Source organism: Rhineura floridana, chromosome 2, assembly GCF_030035675.1.
Source record: "Rhineura floridana isolate rRhiFlo1 chromosome 2, rRhiFlo1.hap2, whole genome shotgun sequence".
Taxonomy (NCBI): Eukaryota; Metazoa; Chordata; class Lepidosauria; order Squamata; family Rhineuridae; genus Rhineura; species Rhineura floridana.
The window spans coordinates 119,333,931-119,348,667 of NC_084481.1; the positions used below are offsets into that span (position 1 = coordinate 119,333,931).

Consider the following 14,737-nt stretch of genomic DNA (forward strand, 5'->3'; position numbering starts at 1 on the left):
GCAGAGCAGAAGGAGCTGTCTCAGTTGAACTACAAGTGAGGACATATAAGCAAGCCAGCTTTCAGACTCTGTGTGAAAGAATGGCTACGAAGGTGGTGCAGACGTGAGAGATTTGGATTCTGGGACCATGGGCTATGGTTCCTGGAAGATGGACTGCTGGCAAGTGATGGGTTGCATCGCACAAGGACTGGGAAGAATGTGTTTGGCCACAGCATGTTCATCAGGAGGACTTTAAACTGAATCCTAAGTGGGAAGGAGACGTAAACTTGGTGGTAATGACTGATGAAGGCTTGTGCACAGTAGCGGGACCAGAGAGATTGGCTGTAATAGGGCCCAGTAACGGCCCTCAGAAAAATGAAGTAAGGAAGCCAAGCCATAAATCACATGGTCTTCGATGTCTGTATACTAATGAGCAGAGCATGGGAAACAAGCAGGACAAACTTGAATTCTTAATACAGGAGGCCAATTACTACTTGAATAGGTATAACTGAAACGTGGTGGGATGACTCCCATGATTGGAATACAGCAATTGAAGGATACAACTTGTTCAAGAAGAACAGAAGGAATAAAAAGGGAGGTGGAGTTGCGCTATATGTTAAAAATATATATCACTGCACAGAAATACCGGACGATGAGCTTGGTAGCTCCACCGAGAGTATCTGGATTAAAATTAATGGGGCAAGTAATAAAAGGAATGTGGTGCTTGGAGTCTACTACCGACCACCCAATCAAGGAGAAGATGAGAATGTAACCTTTGAAAAGCAAATTGCCAATGTTTCGAGGAGGCATGATGTAGTAGTAATGGGGGATTCCAATTATCCTGATACCTGTTGGGAGACAAATTCTGCCAAACACGGCCCCTCCAAGAAATTTCTGACTTGTGCTGCAGATAACTTTCTCCTATAGAAAGTGGAGGAAACAACCAGAGGATCAGCTATCTTGGACTTGATTCTAACCAATAGAGATGATTAGGTGGATGAAGAGGCAGTTACAGGAACTCTGGGGGAAAGTGACCACACCATACTTGAATGCTTGATTTTAACAGAAGCAAAAGCTGAGAGTAGCCATACACACACCCTGGACTTCAGGAAAGCTGTTTTTAATAAACTCAGAACAATTGTAAGTACCGTTCCATGGCAAGCAACCCTAATGAGATAAGGAGTCCAAGATGGGTGGGAGTTTCTAAAAAAGGAAATTCTAAAAACTCAATGGCAAGCAATTCCAACAAGGAAAAATGGGGGAAACAGCAGAAGAAGCCAATGTGGCTTCACAAAAAGCTTAGAGATGACCTGAAAACAAAAAAGGACACATACAGGAAGTGGAAACAAGGCCAGGCCACAAAGGAAGAGTACAGGCAGGTATCACGGAATTGCCGGGATGGTGTCAGGAAGGCTAAAGCTGAGAATGAGCTGAGGCTAGCGAGGATGCTAAAAGCAACAAGAAAGCTTTCTTCAGGTATGTCCATAGTAAAAGACAGAGAAAAGAAATGGTGGCACAGATACTCAGTGAGGATGGCAAAATGATAACAGATGACAAAGAAAAGGCAGAAGTGCTCGATTCCTACTTTGACACAGTCTTCTCCCAAAAAAGGGTCTATGACCCTCCTGGGAAACATGCAGTAGAAGGGGCAGGATTGGAGCTTGAGATTGATAGACAAATGGTCAAGGAATACCTAATCACTTTGAACGAGTTCAAATCTCCAGGGCCCGATAAACTGCATCCTAGAGTATTGAAGGAACTGGCTGAAGAACTTTCAGAACCACTCTCTATTAATCTTTGCAAAATCATGGAGGACAGGTGAAGTGCCGGATGACTGGAGGAGAGCTAATGTTGTCCCTATCTTCTAAAAGGGCAAGAAGGAGGAACCAGGGAACTACAGACCAGTCAGCCTAACATCAATCCCTGGATAAATTCTGGAGCAGATTATAAAGCAGTCAATCTGTAAGCACCTTGAAAGCAATGCAGTGATTACTAGGAGCCAACATGGATTTATGAAGAACAAATCCTGCCAAACTAATCTCATCTCATTTTTTGATCGGGTGACCTCCCTTGTAGACTGTGGGAATGTTGTGGACATAATATATCTCGACTTCAGCAAAGCTTTTGACCAAGTGCCCCATGATGTTCTGATTAGCAAGCTATCTAAATGTGGGCTAGATGGAACAACTATCAGGTGGATCCACAGTTGGCTCCAGAATCGTACTCAAAGAGTGCTTATCAATGGTTCCTTCTCAAACTGGGCAGAAGTAATGAGTGGGGTACCACAGGGATCGGTCCTGGGTCCAGTGCTCTTTAACATTTTTATGAGGAGGTACAGAGCATGCTTATCAAATTTGCAGATGATACAAAGTTGGGGGGCATAGCTAATACCGTGGAAAACAGAAACAAAATTCAAAGGGACCTTGATAGGCTGGAGCATTGGGCTGAAAACAACAGAATGAAATTCAACAGGGATAAATGCGAAGTTCTACACTTAGGAAAAAGAAACCAAATGCACCGTTATAAGATGGGGGATACTTGGCTCAGTAGTACGACATGTGAGAAGGATCTTGGAATTGTCGTTAATCACAAGGTGAATATGAGCCAACAGTGTGATGTGGCTGCAAAAAAGGCAAATGCTATATTAGGCTGCATTAACAAAAGTATAGTTTCCAAATTGCGTGAAGTATTAGTTCCCCTCTATTCAGCACTGGTTAGGCCTCATCTTGGATTTCAGAGGAGGGCAACAAGGATGATCAGGGGACTGGAAACAAAGCCCTGTGAGGAGAGACTGAAAGAACTGGGCATGTTTAGCCTGGAGAATCGAAGACTGAGGGGAGATATGATAGCACTCTTCAAGTACATGAAAGGTTGCCACACAGAGAAGGGCCAGGATCTCTTCTCAATCATCTCAGAGCTCAGGACACAAAATAATGGGCTCAAGTTGCAGGAAGCCAGATTTCAACTGGACATCAGGAAAAATGTTCTAACTGTTAGAGCCATACGACAATGGAACCAATTACCCAGAGAGGCTTTCCGACACTGGAAGCATGAATGAATGAAATCTTGGTCAGGATGACTTCTAGGTTGAAAACTCAAAACAGTGTGTTCTCCAGAACAAAAGAAAGTTCTGGCTAAGCAACAATTGCAACATATCCTGAATGTCTTGTTTAGAAAATGGTTACTTGTCACACTGTATGTTGTCTGATTCCAGTGGACTATGAAGCCTTTTTAAACTTCTTGGCTATCACAATCTTACCATTATGTTTGTTGTGAGTCTGAGCCTGGAAGCCTCATATTCCAGATGGACTACCTAGAACCAAAGCTCATGCTCTGGATGCATAGGTTCCAGACCTCCACATCTCCAGTGAAAAGGATCTTTAGTGGCAAGGCTGCCTGAGTGCTCCTGCAAGATGGACTAATGCTCTTAGTATAAGGCATTCAAGAGCTCCTAGATTCTGTCCTGCGCAGAGTCTGAGACACGAGACGGAGGCGAGGTTTGGTTTAATTCTCATTTTAGTAGTGTGATGGTTACATCCAAAGCAGTGCGCTTCATAAACCAGTCCAAATAATCCCTAAATATGTCCTTCATAAAGCTCTGGATGACCCTGGGGATATTGGATAGACCAAATGGCATGACCAAGTAATCAAACTGTCCATATTGTGTCTTGAACAATGTCTTCCACTCATCCCCCTCCTTGATTTGTACCAAATTGTAAGCTCCCCTCAAATCCAGCTTGCTATAAATCTTGGCCGACCACAGTCACTTCAGCATCTCCATGATGAGTGGCAGGGGTTAGCTGCTGGGAATGGTGATCTTGTTCAACTCTTGGTAATCATTACACGGACATAGCTCCCTGCTCTTCATCTTAACGAACAGCAAAGGGGTCCCAGCCAGAGACTGGGACGGTTGAATGAAGTCCCTCTTGAGATTAGTTTCCAGGAATTCCCTTAGCACCGCCAACTCAGGTTCCAACAAGGAGTAGATCCACCCTGAAGGGATGTGTGCCCCTGGCATCAGATTTATGGCACAGCCGTAGGGTCGGTGGAGGGGCAACTGATCAGCTTATTTTTTGTCAAACACATCCCAGTACTCCTCATACTTGTCTGGCAGGATGATTCCCTACTGCAGTGCAACTCCAGCCACGATGTCGAGGGGAGGCTTCTTCCATGGTTGGCAGTGCTGATGGCAATACCACGAGGTAAACACCACCACTGCTTCATCCCAGAAAATTGTGGGGTTGTGCTGAACCAACCAGGGCATTCCCAACACCACTGGGAAGTGGGGAAGTAGAATGACAAATTCTCCACGTCCTGAGATTTCCATTCCCAGCGTCTCCCTCACCCTGGTAACAGTTCCTGACTTTAAGGACCGCCCATCAATCGTCTCGATGGACAAGGGCTTCTTGAGCATATGGGTGGGCACGCCATGCTCGTGGGCGAAATGCCAATCTATAAAACTTGAGGAGGCCCCATTGTCGATCATGGCACTGACCTGGAGACTTTGCCCCGAAGGAAGAGTCAACCAAACCAGCAGGCGAAGGGGGGCTGCAACAGGAGGGGCTGCTGGTGAGGCCATGGTGTCTGCTTTGCTCCCAACTCCTTGGCCTCTACGAGAGCTGGGATTTGAAGTTTTCCTGCACCGGAGCTCTTTCTCCTTTGGAGGGGCATCATAGGGCCAGGTGTCCCCCTTTCCCCGCAGTATAAACAACCCGTCCCTCCTGCATTTCTCCTTCTCCTCCAACAGGTATGGTCTAGCCCCTCCAATTTGCATGGGCTCCATCCCCGATGAAATCGAGGTTCCCATGTTAGGTGGGAAACGGGCATGGGGGAGCTGTGCAGGAGCCTGAGAACGTGGAAATTGCACCCTGCATTCCAAGCGGTGACCTTCAATCCAATTGCCTATCTGCAGGCATAACTGGATCAGCTCTGTCAGGCTGCTGGGTGGGGAGGTGCATGCCAATTCGTCCTGCACCTCTGGGCTAAGACTGTTACGGTAGAAGTACATCAGAGCAGGGTAATTGTAATCCATCTCCTGGTCTAAGATGCAAAACGTGTTAGTATAAGTGCCCACTGAGCCCTTCCCCTAGTTCAAGGCTCCTAGCTGATGGACGGCCGTCTCTTTACACGGAGGGTCATGAAACATCTCGGTCATGGCTGCGATGAAGGTGGTATATTGCCTCAAGACAGGGTCATTTCTCACCAGAAATGGGGTAGCCCATTTGGCTGCTTCCCCTTCCAAGAGGCTGATGATAAACGCCACCTTCACATCATCATTTGGAAACTTGGCTTGTTGTACGCATATGTACAGTTCACCCTGGGCAAGGAATGTGGCAAACTGTTCACTCTGGCCACCATAGCGAGGAGGTAGTCCCACTGGCACCTTGACTCGGGCGGGTGGCACTGCCGTTGGTGCCGCGCCTCCTTGGGCAATCAAGGCTCAAAGGTTTTGATTCTCGAGTTGGAGATTCTGGGTTTCTGCACGGAGATTCTGGACTTTGGTGTACAAGGTTTCGACAATTCTCTGAAGTCCCCCTTCAGTGCTGCCGCCAGCCTGTGTGGTTTTGGTCATGGGAGCGTCGTGAAGGGAGGTGGTGGCTGAGTCATTCTGTCTTGCCCAGAGTCCGAGACTGAGGCGAGGTTTGGTTTCAGTCTCATTTTACTAGTGTGATGGTTACATCCAGAGCGGTATACTTCATAAACCTGTCTACTCTGACTCACTACTTTCCCTAACTAGTCTACCTAATTAGTCTCTGCAGCGTGTCGGGAGAGTTGACTCAGCACTAGAGCCTGGGTGGGCACCTGCGTAAGTAGGGAAGGTCTTCGCACGTAAACAACGGCTCCTCTGAAGTTCCACCCTCTGAAAGTCCCTCTTCTCGTGCGGGGTGAGGGGGGGTGAGCCTCCGACGGCCCATCTGACAGTGGGGCTTCTGCTAGGTGATGGCCCGACCCTGGTTGGCAGGGAAGCGTTTGAAGTGCTGGGCAGGGATTCCTGCGTGCGTGGGGTTGGCGCACGTGAAGGGTTGCTTCCCAATGGCTCAGGCAGGGAGCTCGCAGATGGGCGGGACTTGCCTCGATAGGGGTGCTGGCCGAGGAAGTTTGCGGGCTGGCAGAGTCCCCCCTCCTTCAGTGCCCCCAGGGACCTCATCCTCATCTGGCTCCCCTCCCTGATCTAACTCCCTTTGCGCCTGGAGCACAACAGATTCAGTAATGATGTTAAAACAGGACAGGAATGAGATCTACCTTATATTTTACTATGTTTATTTTCTTCAAAGAGCTCCAGATGGCTTGGCTTCACTTCTGACCAATTTTTAAACTAATGTACTGACTTCTTTACAGGGTCTTTCCAAAGACTGTTTTGAAACTTCACATTGTTTTTTGGATAGGTTTGGTGTGATAGGGTAAAGGAAGTGGTAAAAACTTGTTAAACCTTAGCTAAAAATATCAGTAGAGTTTTTGGTTGGGATCCTTGCCACTTGAAAGGAAACTGCAACACCCTGTATCAAAAGGACTTAGTGACTGACATTTAAACAGAGCAGACATTTGGAATACAACTTAACACAATTACTGCAGCACCACCAAATAATACTGTGATGTTGCTTGGATGAGAGTTTGCTAACTGGATAGAACCAGAACGCTTAGAATTTGAAAGAATTAGAATTTGTTCAAGAGCCCTCTGGTTCAATTTTGTATATTGGCAGTATTGGATTGCCTGCTTTAAAGATCAGATGATAATTTTCTTGTGTTCAAAACTGGCAAACCTGGTGGCACTGCTGGTGGTGGCAGCCTTATATTTTACCAGAAGTTCTAGCCATCCTGGAGTGAACTGTATTTCAGGTAATTTTAAATTCAATATTTTCTAAATAAAAGTGCATGCTCATTTCACATACCCACTAATTATATTTAAGTATCTTTACTTCTAAGTGAATGTTTTATTGTGTAATTTGAATGTGTTTCAATTGTTTTGTACCCTCCCAAAATCAGTTATGAAAGAAGGATGGATTAGAAATGTTCTAAAGATGGATGGATGAGACCCAAGCTCAGAGTTGGGAAGTGAAGTGGTGGATTGCCCCACTTTTTTTTTACACTGCTAGGAGCCTCTGTAAAGAGCACTGTTAATAGGGATTACTTCTCCAGCTCCAAACTCTCTAAGGGCTGGAACTTGTCAGGTTTGACAGAGGCAGAAATGAACACTTAGTATACTGAGTATAGCAAGCAAATTTATTCTCTTTGTAAAAACAGTGCCCCTCCTACAGATGCAACGTAAAACCTCTGTGCATCTGACAAATGTCCATTGAACACCTTTTAGGGTACCACGTTGACTCTGATGAACATGTATTTGTTGGTAATCATTATGTCCAGTGACTCATCTGTGTACTGATTTCAGAAACTTTGGGCTATATTAAAATTGCTTCTGTTTTTCAGTATGCTTGTTACATATTAGAACTTTTCTAGCTGAGTCAAGGTAGTAAAATACTATACGTATTCAGACCACTTTCCTTTTGGCTTATCTGCTATCTTCCCAGCAGATTGCATTCCATGCATTTTATAGCTAACTCCAGCATGTCTTTCCCCTGTTGCTTTAACGTGTAACCCAGGAGGTTTAAACTTCTTGAAAAGGTCTTTTGTTAGAAGGGCATTTGTAAGAATGATAGCAAGAGAATGCTGCTTTTTCTGTTTAACTACAGAGTATGCTCTTCAGACTAACCTCAGCAGTTGGGAAGGTAAATCTGCAGAGGCAGAACTTGAATGAGCAACATCCCTCTAAAATGTCCAGATGAGTTCCAAAGCTTAATTTAACTTTGCAGTGATATTTTAAATAGTTCTATGTATTGCAGAAAGCTGGAACTATTTTGAAACATTATGTGAAAGATGGTTATGGAACACTTTCTGTAAGGTTACATAGGAGATGATTTGCTGCTAGCTAACATGGGAAGCTATGAACTGATTGAGTTCACACCAAATAACTGAACACTCAAGAGAGCACCCAAAATACTGGGTTGCCACTTGACCAAATGGGACTCCAGTGCACATACCTGCGTGCTTGATTGCAGTGGGGCAAGAACTCAAATGTAGACTTCCTTAATTCAGATAGTCATGCAGATAATCATGTCTATCCATTACTCAGAACTACAGTACTCCTCAGAGTATAGGGAGAGGGCTGTCAGTGCTTTAACATTTTGGTTTCATTATGGGCATGATGGGCTTTCCCCATCATTCTGTCCTAATTTTTCTGCCTGCTGTGCAGTTGTTAAATGGTGTAAATGCCTCTTTCAAAAAGTGGCAACAAAACAGCTCAAATTGCACTACATTGCAATGCAAGATCAATTTCTAAATATATTTTTGTAAGTGATAATGTGGCACTTCAAAAAAGCAAGACTTTGATATGAAATCCTCTTAAATGCACAGTTAGGGTTAGGAATATGCAGACACTGCTGTGTGGAATGGAACGACTCCTGCTGTTGCTGGCTAGCAGATTGCCCTCAACTGTGACATCAGCTAATAGAGACTGAGAGCACCTGCCTAGCAGTGACATGAAAACCATGTAGGGTGCACTTTGAGTGGAAATCCATATCTCTAATACATGCAGATGGCCAGCAGCAGAGGTCTCTGTGCTGCAGGTTGGACTAGTAGGCATGCCATTTGCTTTGTTCTGTTTGCTAGTGTGGAAAAAGTTAGTTTTCATTTTAGCTTTTGAACTTTAAGAATGAGTTGGATCCTACAAACAGCAAGCAGCTTTTTACCCAGGGAATGGGACTTTCCTGCCCTTCCCCTATGCTCCTGAGGGGACCTTCTGGAAAAGTGTCTAAGGAAGCATGAAGGGGGAGGTCAGCAGAAACTGAGCATCTCCCTTCCACAGGTTGAAGTCCCTGTCATAACGTGTCAGGTACCATTACATCCAAATCTTACCTCTGGAAGAACAAGCATTCTCCCCTCCCCTCAAGAGATGTTCACACAGATTCTCTTCACCCTTCCCCCCCCAGCATCCCTCCTGACAAAATGCAAGGACATAATATGCAGGATTACCACATGGAATGGGATCTTATGTTTTACTTGTGTGGGATTTGAAGCCCAATCTGAGAATGATATCCCTTCTAGACCAACAAACTATTCATAACGTGTGCAGAGTTTTTGTTCTTAAAGAATCATATGATTTAGGGTTTGGGGGATCAGATCCCAAACAAGTCCATTTAACTGCACGCTTAAAGAATTTTAGCTCAAATGGATCACAAACTCTGGGATACATCTCCATCTTGGGTAGCAGGGCTGGAAATATCCTTTGTATAATACTTTGGGGAGCTTCTGTAAGTCAGAGTAGGTACTAAGTGGGCTACACACATCAATGGTCTGATCTGGGCTAAAGCAAGCTCCTATGTTCATAAAGAGGTCAGTAGGCAAAACTGGTGTGTGTGTGTGTGGGGGGGCTTTTGTGCAGCTTCTGCAAAAGGCTAGGAATCCCCCAAAACATCCTCCAATACAGCAGGTGCGGGGAAACATTTTCAGCCTGAGGGCCACGGGCAACCTTTTGGTCAAAGGCCAAAAGTGGGCAAGCAATGGATGTAATGTGTACCTTTGTACAATAGACATGCAACAGCCAGATGTTTCTGTACCCCTCCCGTCCCTGCATCCTCCGTCCATTCCAGGCAAGAGGCATTACCATTGTTTGACAGATTCCAGCCAGGCAAAGGCACTAGTGAAAGGGTGTGGAGCAGGTCTGGTGAGAAGTATTGCCTGCGGATAGTCCTGAGGGCTGGATTGACTGGAGGGCCCATTCAGCCCCCAGGTCTGCGATTCCCCACCCCTGCAGTACAGTCCTTAGTAACACATATTCACTTTGTCTTTTGTCATCTACAAAAAGGTGTTGTTGTTTTTTTACAAAAACCTCAGAGCTAGTTCTGTGGCTTAAGTGCACAGCTCATAGCCCACCAGATGCCTCAACAGAAATAGCACTTGGGAGAATGTATATATATACCCTGCAGCACTTTTAAACTGATATCTTGTATAGAAAGTAAACATCTTAACATCTTTCTCTCTTTTCATTTACTTAATGAAATTGCAATGTAAAAAATCAGTTAAAAGAAAAAGTAAACATGTACAGTTCAGATTTTCTTGTGTTTGGTATGTTGTAAAAATGTCTTTCGAAATACTTGAATAGTTTACTTTTTAGCTCAGATATATAAAATATCCAGTTTTGTGGCTGCCTTGGGCAAGCTTTCATCTGATTGACAAAGATATGTTGAGCTTTGGAGCCCTTTACCTCCTCTTTTCTCATGAGAGCTGCATTGTCTGCAGTAGCAAACTGATGTGTGATGCTCTCCTGTTTGAATTCCTATGACTCCTGGCTGTAGAAACTGTTAACTCATTGGGGTTTTCTGTACAGGGCCTGGAGAACAGCCCTTGCTCTGTTCCAAACCTAGTCCGTTGGATGGCTCCCATTTACCCTTGATCTTCTTGTAGTTTAAAGATTTCATTTTTATATCCGGCTAGATGCAATGGTGTGTCTGCATGTATAATTAAAAGGGCCACTCCTGGAAGTTGTGATCTAAAAGATTACATGCTATGTAATATGAAGTTAGTATTTGCTAGGAGCAGATTGGTATTTTTGTATTTCAAATAAGTCCAAAATTTAGAAGGTTCAGTATTCTGGGGGGGTTAAGCCATCCATGAGAATGTTCCCCTGAGCTCCTTTGGGAGAAAGGTGGGATATTAATTTAACAAATAATAATAGCAATGAGAATACAACCTCATGAACCTGGAGGTTTAAGTACTGAGCCTTATTGCAAGCAGCTCTGGTATGCAGAGGCGTCTCCATCTGTGTGTTGTCTGCTCCTCACCATTCATTCTTCTGCTTGCAGTGCCACAGGAAGGCTTTCATGCAGGTTAGCTGTAACCTGAGAACAACTGTCATGTGAGAACTTACTGATGCAAATAACAAGAAATGAAAAAAAAATTGGGGAAGAAGCCAGCAAGGGGAAGCACCTTGCTGGAAAGCCCCCAGCAGTAACCATCATAATATGTGTCCTATTAAAGGGGCTGAATTTTCTTTTGATTTCATGGCAGAGCCTTCTCATGAGCCTTGAACTCTTGAAGGAGAAGGAAAGTCTTTAGTGGAGTTTTGTAATCCAGGCTTCATATTTGGCTTGTTTCTGGAATGTAGTCTTACCATTATGTGGCTCTAAAATCGGTAGATATAGCAAGTCATGTTCTTTTTGTAACTACAAGGTACTTTGCATAGATTTATCTTGATTGTAAAGCTGTCGATAGAAACAAAGTTGACAGATAAACTTTTGCAATGTTAAACTTCTGAGATAAGCGTCTTGGTGAGATAGTGGCCACATTTGCCTTGTAAAAATTTTCCTGCCTATGTGGACACTGAGCAATTGATACTAGTACTTTTCTCAATATAGTTATGGGTCTGGGGTCTGGGGAGAACTAGACAGCATCAATATTTCCAAGACTTTCTATGACATTAGCTTTGCACATCCATATAGAGTGGCTGTCTCTGAACTTCTGATTCCCTGATATGTTTATTGTAATTGGAAATCCTGTGAATTTTTGACAATATGCTTTTGGCCTTTTTTAGTTTTTAATATTCCTACCTTTATTCTGAAACTTGATACATATGGGAGGAAGTAGTTACATCTGACTTCCAAACCACCTGTATGTAACCTTCGTGTGGATACTTCCAAGCTTGATCAGTTTGCTCTTCATCTGGAAAAGATACAAATGAGTGTTGTCTCCCAAATAAATAAATCGTAGTCGACTGTTGATTTAAAATTTGCATTTTTTTTGAAGCAAGAAGCATAAATATTTTGCTCTCAGATTATGGATATGTACGTCATCCCAGATGCCTTCCATCTCAAGACTGCACTTAACATCCACAGTTTTTGTAAGTATTTTGTTTAAAAATTCTCAAATAAAAACCCAAACAAACCCTTCCCTTCATCTGGCTATATTGAAGAATAGTACTAGTATGAATTGGGTGAAACTCAGCATTTGTACAGGCTGGGAGACTTTTACAAAGCAAATGTGGCAGCTATGACATACACACCCAGTTTAAAACTATCCAATTTTTTAAAACTCCAATTTCTATTAAAAATCACGTAAAAAAGTAAAGGACATAAGTCTCTCACTAGGGCTAACATTTGAATGCAGAACACCCTAGTTCTGATGCAATATGTATTGTGTTACACAGGAATGGGTTCTGGGATTTTCCTTTTTCTACAGAGTCATTTATTAAATTTATATCCTGCCCTTCCTCTCAAAAGGAGCGCAAGGCAGTAAACAAGTAATAAAACAACAAAGATCTTAAACATCTTAAGAAGAATTCCAATACAGGTGCAGACTGGGATAGTTTACTCTCTGGGTAATTATCCAAGGGGTAGAGCAGCAGTAGGGAGCCTCCGGCCTGCAGGCCTGAGCTGGCCCACCAGCCCCCTCATTTGGCCCACCAGGCTCTTTTGGCCAAGCCACACCCAGTGCCTGACACTTGATGAGACATATGTGGCTTGGGGCATGGGGCAGGTTAAGATGCAGCTCCCTGCTTAAAACAATGCTTGCAAAGCACTGTGCTTTTTCCCGTGCAGTTCGATTTTAAACTGTCAGGGTCACCTGATGTCATTGTGATGTCAGGTGATTGACGGATTGTCAGGGCTGCAGGGTGAGAAAGAAGGATCTGGCCTCGATCCAGTTTTTCCTTAGTTATAGGATTTCTTACCCACCCCACACCATAGGGTAGGGTACCACAATATAACATACAGTTATAAAACAATTTTCAAATAGATAAAACCATTACAATTATGAAAACAAGTAAAGGATTCCAAATGGAACAGATGCAAATGGAATCGAACAGAACTAATTCCCCACCCCCGAGGTACGTGTGTAGAGAAGATGAATACAACTTTTCCAAAGCCACCCATTTTCCATAGGCTTGATGGCCTATCAGAGATGGTGACACACCAGGTGCAGTTGTAACACTTTATCTGTTGAACCAAACTTATTCTTTGTGTACATTGTATTAAACACAGAATCACTGGCTGTGATCTGCAATTACTTTACCAAATATTTTATACTTTCAGTAGGCTAATGAAGTCTTTGTGTTTCTTCTCAAAATTAGGTTTTGATTAATGCAAAGCAGCATTAGGCTTCTGAGCTTTTGCAGCAGCAGTGTGTGTTTAACATCTTTCAGTCCTGTGAAGTGAAGTTACTTTTGGCTGTGTTGTGTGGCTTACAGTAGACAAAGGTTTTTACACAATTTCTTAGTAAGCCCATGTATTCTTTCAATGGCAGCATGTAATTTGTGGCTCAGCATGAGGAGAGGCAACCATTCAGTAAAGGGAACAAAGCTGCTCATCAGCTCTCATTCCCAGTGTGTGTTTTTAGTCCCTAGGATGTTAGGATAATCTCTCTGATTTATGTATTTATCTTTAATGTCATCAGACATTGTTCTAATACCTTTTGTTAACTTAATCTCTGTGGTTCTAATCATTTTGCCAAGCCAGATCCAGCAAACAATAACATGGGGAGCTAGCTATCCACTGTTGAGACAGTCTGTATTTATATTAATTTCTCCACTAGTGCTCAGCCATTCCAAAATAGAACTGTTCTTCAGGAATGTAAAGCATAAAAGAAGCAGCTGTCAATAGCAAGAAGAGGGCCCTAACTGATGAAGCACCTTCAGCCCCAGTGATGAAGCATGAAGGCAGCAAGCAAGTTCAGCAGCAGGGCAAGGAGTCCAGGGCAGAGTACTCTTCTCCCCTCCCCTTGATCTAACAAATCCCAAGCTTCAATACAAATTAACTCAAAAGAAGAGTAACAGGAATAAAGCCAGTGGGATGTGGAAGGAATCCCCTGCATTGTGTGTAATAGCACATGTATAACTTCCTGCTTGCTGCAGAGAAATGATGGTTGCATTCTTGGTGCAGTGAGCTCCTGGCCCTTGGGGAACAAGTTCAGGCCCTTGAGGCCAAGATAGCTCACCTGGAGAAGCTGTGAGAGGCAGAGAGATTGGTGGACTAGGTCTTCAGGGGCACAATAACAACATCCCTTTCTCAGGGTGACAGTTCCTCCACTGTAACAGAGAATTAGGGTCTCAGGGAAGGAGTACATCATTCTTGAGTAAGAGGGAAATGATCCCCTAAAAGGGATAAAAATGTACCAGTAAAGCATTATCAGTTACAGTGATTGGGGTGCTAAAAACGAGCATTACAAGCATAGATATGCCCAAATAAATGGCTTGTAATGCATGCCAGAAGCAACCAACAGGTGGTGCCTGCTTTATCACTAAGGGGAGGTTCCTCAGGATCAGCCCCACCCCAGAGAAGGCTCTTTTCTGTGCCATTATAAGGTGAACTTTTGCAGGCTGTAGTACTGTTGACAGGGCCTCTTTGGCAGATCTTAGTGCTTGATGTGGTGTAGCGGTTAGAGTGTTGGACTATGACCTGGGAGACCTAGGTCCGATCCCCACACAGCCATGAAACTCACTGGGTGACCCTGGGCCAGTCACTGCCTCTCAGCCTCAGAGGAAGGCAATGGTAAACCCCCTCTGAATACCGCTTACCATGAAAACCCTATTCATAGGGTCGCCATAAGTCAGGATCAACTTGAAGGCAGTCCATTTCCTTTTTCATACAGGAGAAAGCCTTCTCTTAGGTAACCTGGTCCTGAACTAGTCAAGGCTTTATTAGTCAATAAAAGAATTGTAAACTTCTAAATTGTAAATTAACCAAAATGGAGACAATAGTCAAGAAATCAGAAG

General features: G+C 43.8%; 1 protein-coding gene across 1 annotated transcript in view; it reads left to right on the forward strand.

The window, feature by feature from the left end:
* RRAS2 (RAS related 2) overlaps positions 1-14,737 on the forward strand; it is a 62,063-nt gene that overhangs the window by 25,647 nt on the left and 21,679 nt on the right. The window lies entirely within an intron of this gene.